The sequence below is a fragment of the Idiotropiscis lumnitzeri genome, unplaced genomic scaffold (assembly GCF_059441095.1).
Source record: "Idiotropiscis lumnitzeri isolate Australia: NSW breed Sydney's pygmy pipehorse unplaced genomic scaffold, RoL_Ilum_1.0 HiC_scaffold_218, whole genome shotgun sequence".
NCBI lineage: Eukaryota > Metazoa > Chordata > Actinopteri > Syngnathiformes > Syngnathidae > Idiotropiscis > Idiotropiscis lumnitzeri.
Genome location: NW_028283756.1, coordinates 80,001 through 87,500, shown reverse-complemented (window position 1 = coordinate 87,500; position 7,500 = coordinate 80,001).

Genomic DNA, 7,500 nt, shown 5'->3' with positions numbered 1-7,500 from the left:
CGAGTCATAGGAAGTGCCGTGTGGCGGGGCCGGGAGGACCGCTCCTCCTGCGTCGGACCCGAGTCATAGGAAGTGCCGTGTGGCGGGGCCGGGAGGACCGCTCCTCCTGCGTCGGACCCGAGTCATAGGAAGTGCCGTGTGGCGGGGCCGGGAGGACCGCTCCTCCTGCGTCGGACCCGAGTCATAGGAAGTGCCGTGTTGCGCTGGTGGGGCCGTGCCCGCCAACAGCCTTCAGTGGTCGGATACCACGTTTGCAAGCTCCCCGCTGGAATGGGGACTTAGAAGAAATGAGGGGAAAATTCCCCCGGAGCTCCGTGCCTGAGGGCGGGCTGTGAGCCGCGCCGCGTCCGCCAACAGCCTTCCATGGTCGGACACCATTGTTCGCAAGTTGCCCGCTGGAATGGGCACATAGAAGAAATTTCGAGGATAACATCCACCAGAGCGCCAGGGCGGCCGTTATTGCAGTATGCGTCCGCCTGGCAGCTCTCTTCCGCGGGAACCATTGGGCAATTTCTTTCACGGAGGTGGACATAGAAGAATTTTTGTTTCTAAAAACGTGGTTCCTAAAAATGTGCCCCAGGTGTTTTGGAAAACCCGGGTAAACCTGGGAAGTAGGCAAATGACCCTCTGACTAGGGGTAAAAACGTTTGCCTACTGCAGCGCCCCTAATGCAATTCGGCGGAACTGCAACGCCCCTGGTCGCCTAAACGCTACCCCTGGTCGCCTAAACCTCACCCCTGGTCGCCTAAACCTCACCCCTGGTCGCCTAAAAGTCACCCCTGGTCGCCTAAATTGTCAACCCCTGGTCACCTAAATTGTCAACCCCTGGTCGCCTAAAGGGGACTTAGAAGAAATGAGGGGGCAAATTCCCCCGGAGCTCCGTGCCTGAGGGCGGGCTGTGAGCCGCGCCGCGTCCGCCAACAGCCTTCAGTGGTCGGATACAATGTATGAAAGTTCCCCGCTGGAAAGGGGACTTAGAAGAAATGAGGCAAATTTCCCCGGAGCTCCGTGCCTGAGGGCGGGCTGTGAGCCGCGCCGCGCCCGCCAACAGCCTTCAGTGGTCGGATACAATGTTTGAAAGTTCCCCGCTGGAAAGGGGACTTAGAAGAAATGAGGCAAATTTCCCCGGAGCTCCGTGCCTGAGGGCGGGCTGTGAGCCGCGCCGCGCCCGCCAACAGCCTTCAGTGGTCGGATACAATGTTTGAAAGGTCCCCGCTGGAAAGGGGACTTAGAAGAAATGAGCCAAATTTCCCCGGAGCTCCGTGCCTGAGGGCGGGCTGTGAGCCGCGCCGCGTCCGCCAACAGCCTTCAGTGGTCGGATACAATGTTTCAAAGTTCCCCGCTGGAAAGGGGACTTAGAAGAAATTTGTAAAAATTCACCCGGAGCTCCGTGCCTGAGGGCCGGCTATGAGCCGCGCCGTGCCCGCCAACAGCCTTCCACGGTCGGATACAATGTTTCAAAGTTCCCCGCTGGAAAGGGGACTTAGAAGGAATTTGTCAAATTCACCCGGAGCTCCGTGCCTGAGGGCCGGCTATGAGCCGCGCCGTGCCCGCCAACAGCCTTCCACGGTCGGATACAATGTTTCAAAGTTCCCCGCTGGAAAGGGGACTTAGAAGGAATTTGTCAAATTCACCCGGAGCTCCGTGCCTGAGGGCCGGCTATGAGCCGCGCCGTGCCCGCCAACAGCCTTCCACGGTCGGATACAATGTTTGAAAGTTCCCCGCTGGAAAGGGGACTTAGAAGAAATGAGGGGGAAATTCCCCCGGAGCTCCGTGCCTGAGGGCGGGCTGTGAGCCGCGCCGCGTCCGCCAACAGCCTTCCACGGTCGGATACAATGTTTCAAAGTTCCCCGCTGGAAAGGGGACTTAGAAGAAATTTGTAAAATTCACCCGGAGCTCCGTGCCCGAGGGCCGGCTATGAGCCGCGCCGCGCCCGCCAACAGCCTTCCTTTGGTCGGATACAATGTTTCAAAGTTCCCCGCTGGAAAGGGGACTTAGAAGAAATTTGTAAAATTCACCCGGAGCTCCGTGCCCGAGGGCCGGCTATGAGCCCCGCCGTGCCCGCCAACAGCCTTCCACGGTCGGATACAATGTTTCAAAGTTCCCCGCTGGAAAGGGGACTTAGAAGAAATTTGTAAAAATTCACCCGGAGCTCCGTGCCCGAGGGCCGGCTATGAGCCCCGCCGTGCCCGCCAACAGCCTTCCACGGTCGGATACAATGTTTCAAAGTTCCCCGCTGGAAAGGGGACTTAGAAGAAATTTGTAAAAATTCACCCGGAGCTCCGTGCCCGAGGGCCGGCTATGAGCCGCGCCGCGCCCGCCAACAGCCTTCCACGGTCGGATACAATGTTTCAAAGTTCCCCGCTGGAAAGGGGACTACTTAGAAGAAATTTGTGAAAATTCACCCGGAGCTCCGTGCCCGAGGGCCGGCTATGAGCCGCGCCGTGCCCGCCAACAGCCTTCCACGGTCGGATACAATGTTTCAAAGTTCCCCGCTGGAAAGGGGACTTAGAAGAAATTTGTAAAAATTCATCCGGAGCTCCGTGCCCGAGGGCCGGCTATGAGCCGCGCCGTGCCCGCCAACAGCCTTCCACGGTCGGATACAATGTTTCAAAGTTCCCCGCTGGAAAGGGGACTTAGAAGAAATTTGTGAAAATTCACCCGGAGCTCCGTGCCCGAGGGCCGGCTATGAGCCGCGCCGTGCCCGCCAACAGCCTTCCACGGTCGGATACAATGTTTCAAAGTTCCCCGCTGGAAAGGGGACTTAGAAGAAATTTGTAAAAATTCACCCGGAGCTCCGTGCCCGAGGGCCGGCTATGAGCCGCGCCGTGCCCGCCAACAGCCTTCCACGGTCGGATACAATGTTTCAAAGTTCCCCGCTGGAAAGGGGACTTAGAAGAAATTTGTGAAAATTCACCCGGAGCTCCGTGCCCGAGGGCCGGCTATGAGCCGCGCCGTGCCCGCCAACAGCCTTCCACGGTCGGATACAATGTTTCAAAGTTCCCCGCTGGAAAGGGGACTTAGAAGAAATTTGTGAAAATTCACCCGGAGCTCCGTGCCTGAGGGCCGGCTATGAGCCGCGCCGCGCCCGCCAACAGCCTTCAGTGGTCGGATACAATGTTTGAAAGTTCCCCGCTGGAAAGGGGACTTAGAAGAATTGAGTAAAATTCACCCGGAGCTCCGTGCCCGAGGGCCGGCTATGAGCCGCGCCGCGCCCGCCAACAGCCTTCCTTTGGTCGGATACAATGTTTCAAAGTTCCCCGCTGGAAAGGGGACTTAGAAGAAATTTGTGAAAATTCACCCGGAGCTCCGTGCCTGAGGGCCGGCTATGAGCCGCGCCGTGCCCGCCAACAGCCTTCCACGGTCGGATACAATGTTTCAAAGTTCCCCGCTGGAAAGGGGACTTAGAAGAAATTTGTGAAAATTCACCCGGAGCTCCGTGCCCGAGGGCCGGCTATGAGCCGCGCCGTGCCCGCCAACAGCCTTCCACGGTCGGATACAATGTTTCAAAGTTCCCCGCTGGAAAGGGGACTTAGAAGAAATTTGTAAAAATTCACCCGGAGCTCCGTGCCCGAGGGCCGGCTATGAGCCGCGCCGTGCCCGCCAACAGCCTTCCACGGTCGGATACAATGTTTCAAAGTTCCCCGCTGGAAAGGGGACTTAGAAGAAATTTGTAAAATTCACCCGGAGCTCCGTGCCCGAGGGCCGGCTATGAGCCGCGCCGTGCCCGCCAACAGCCTTCCACGGTCGGATACAATGTTTCAAAGTTCCCCGCTGGAAAGGGGACTTAGAAGAAATTTGTGAAAATTCACCCGGAGCTCCGTGCCTGAGGGCCGGCTATGAGCCGCGCCGTGCCCGCCAACAGCCTTCCACGGTCGGATACAATGTTTCAAAGTTCCCCGCTGGAAAGGGGACTTAGAAGAAATTAGGCAACTTTCCCCGGAGCTCCATGCCTGAGTGCGGGCTGTTTGCCGCGCCGTGCCCGCCAACAGCCTTCAGTGGTCGGATACAATGTTTCAAAGTTCCCCGCTGGAAAGGGGACTTAGAAGAAATTATGAATATTTTTGTTTCTAAAAACGTGATCCCTGAAAATGTGCCCCAGGTGTTTTGGAAAACCCGGGTAAACCTGGGAAGTAGGCAAATGACCCTCTGACTAGGGGGGAAGAACGTTTGCCTACTGCAGCGCCCCTAATGCAATTCGGCGGAACTGCAACGCCCCTGGTCGCCTAAACGCTACCCCTGGTCGCCTAAAAGCTACCCCTGGTCGCCTAAAAGCTACCCCTGGTCGCCTAAACGCTACCCCTGGTCGCCTAAACGCTACCCCTGGTCGCCTAAACGCTACCCCTGGTCACCTAAACGCTACCCCTGGTCGCCTAAACGCTTCCCCTGGTCACCTAAACGCTACCCCTGGTCGCCTAAACGCTACCCCTGGTCGCCTAACTGACCCCTCGTGTGTGGGGATCAACGTTTGCCTACTAGGGCGTCCTCCGGCGGCCTCTCGGCAGTACTGCAGGCCCATTTTAGCCGAGCCCATTGAAATGAATGGGGGAATTTTATACGTTTTTGCCTTTTTTTTCCCCCCCTCGTTCTTTTTGTATTTATTCATTTATTTCAACTTTTACCGACTCAACCGCCCTCCGGCGTGCCCTCGGCGGTCCCGCAAGCCCAATTCGGCCGAGCCCATTGAAATGAATGGGGGAATTTTATACGTTTTTGCCTTTTTTCCCCCCCCCTCGTTCTTTTTGTATTTATTCATTTATTTCAACTTTTACCGACTCAACCGCCCTCCGGCGTGCCCTCGGCGGTCCCGCAAGCCCAATTCGGCCGAGCCCATTGAAATGAATGGGGGAATTTTATACGTTTTTGCCTTTTTTTTCCCCCCCTCGTTCTTTTTGTATTTATTCATTTATTTCAACTTTTACCGACTCAACCGCCCTCCGGCGTGCCCTCGGCGGTCCCGCAAGCCCAATTCGGCCGAGCCCATTGAAATGAATGGGGGAATTTTATACGTTTTTGCCTTTTTTTCCCCCCTCGTTCTTTTTGTATTTATTCATTTATTTCAACTTTTACCGACTCAACCGCCCTCCGGCGTGCCCTCGGCGGTCCCGCAAGCCCAATTCGGCCGAGCCCATTGAAATGAATGGGGGGATTTTATACGTTTTTGCCTTTTTTCCCCCCCTCGTTCTTTTTGTATTTATTCATTTATTTCAACTTTTACCGACTCAACCGCCCTCCGGCGTGCCCCCGGCGGTCCCGCAAGCCCAATTCGGCCGAACCCATTGAAATGAATGGGGGAATTTTATACGTTTTTGCCTTTTTTTTCCCCCCCTCGTTCTTTTTGTATTTATTCATTTATTTCAACTTTTACCGACTCAACCGCCCTCCGGCGTGCCCCCGGCGGTCCCGCAAGCCCAATTCGGCCGAACCCATTGAAATGAATGGGGGAATTTTATACGTTTTTGCCTTTTTTTTCCCCCCCTCGTTCTTTTTGTATTTATTCATTTATTTCAACTTTTACCGACTCAACCGCCCTCCGGCGTGCCCTCGGCGGTCCCGCAAGCCCAATTCGGCCGAGCCCATTGAAATGAATGGGGGGATTTTATACGTTTTTGCCTTTTTTCCCCCCCTCGTTCTTTTTGTATTTATTCATTTATTTCAACTTTTACCGACTCAACCGCCCTCCGGCGTGCCCTCGGCGGTCCCGCAAGCCCAATTCGGCCGAGCCCATTGAAATGAATGGGGGAATTTTATACGTTTTTGCCTTTTTTCCCCCCCCCCTCGTTCTTTTTGTATTTATTCATTTATTTCAACTTTTACCGACTCAACCGCCCTCCGGCGTGCCCTCGGCGGTCCCGCAAGCCCAATTCGGCCGAGCCCATTGAAATGAATGGGGGGATTTTATACGTTTTTGCCTTTTTTCCCCCCCTCGTTCTTTTTGTATTTATTCATTTATTTCAACTTTTACCGACTCAACCGCCCTCCGGCGTGCCCCCGGCGGTCCCGCAAGCCCAATTCGGCCGAACCCATTGAAATGAATGGGGGAATTTTATACGTTTTTGCCTTTTTTTTCCCCCCCTCGTTCTTTTTGTATTTATTCATTTATTTCAACTTTTACCGACTCAACCGCCCTCCGGCGTGCCCTCGGCGGTCCCGCAAGCCCAATTCGGCCGAGCCCATTGAAATGAATGGGGGGATTTTATACGTTTTTGCCTTTTTTCCCCCCCTCGTTCTTTTTGTATTTATTCATTTATTTCAACTTTTACCGACTCAACCGCCCTCCGGCGTGCCCTCGGCGGTCCCGCAAGCCCAATTCGGCCGAGCCCATTGAAATGAATGGGGGAATTTTATACGTTTTTGCCTTTTTTCCCCCCCCCCTCGTTCTTTTTGTATTTATTCATTTATTTCAACTTTTACCGACTCAACCGCCCTCCGGCGTGCCCTCGGCGGTCCCGCAAGCCCAATTCGGCCGAGCCCATTGAAATGAATGGGGGAATTTTATACGTTTTTGCCTTTTTTTTCCCCCCCCTCGTCCTTTTTGTATTTATTCATTTATTTCAACTTTTACCGACTCAACCGCCCTCCGGCGTGCCCTCGGCGGTCCCGCAAGCCCAATTCGGCCGAGCCCATTGAAATGAATGGGGGAATTTTATACGTTTTTGCCTTTTTTTTTCCCCCCTCGTCCTTTTTGTATTTATTTACTTATTTCAACCTTTACCGACTTAGGGGCCGCTTTGCACCGCCTGTGCCCGGGGAAGGTGCTCCTATTCGGGCCAAGTGTGACACACGCCCGCCCTCCTCCTCCGGAGCTTCCATTAGGGTAGACTTAGGGGCCGCTTGGCACCGCCTGTGCCCGGGGAAGGTGCTCATATTCGGCTTCACTGTCAGGCAGCATGCACTCCTCCTCCGGAGCTTCCATTTGGGCAAACTTAGGGGCCGCTTGGCACCGCCCGTGCCCGGGGAAGGTGCTCCTATTCGGGCCAAGTGTGACACACGCCCGCACTCCTCCTCCGGAGCTTCCATTTGGGCAAACTTAGGGGCCGCTTGGCACCGCCTGTGCCCGGGGAAGGTGCTCATATTCGGCTTCACTGTCACACAGCATGCACTCCTCCTCCGGAGCTTCCATAAGGGCAAACTTAGGGGCCGCTTGGCACCGCCTGTGCCCGGGGAAGGTGCTCATATTCGGCTTCACTGTCACACAGCGTGCACTCCTCCTCCGGAGCTTCCATTTGGGCAAACTTAGGGGCCGCTTGGCACCGTCTGTGCCCGGGGAAGGTGCTCATATTCGGGCCAAGTGTGACACACGCCCGCACTCCTCCTCCGGAGCTTCCATGAGGGTAGACTTAGGGGCCGCTTGGCACCGCCTGTGCCCGGGGAAGGTGCTCATAGTCGGCTTCACTGTCAGGCAGCATGCACTCCTCCTCCGGAGCTTCCATTTGGGCAAACTTAGGGGCCGCTTGGCACCGTCTGTGCCCGGGGAAGGTGCTCATATTCGGGCCAAGT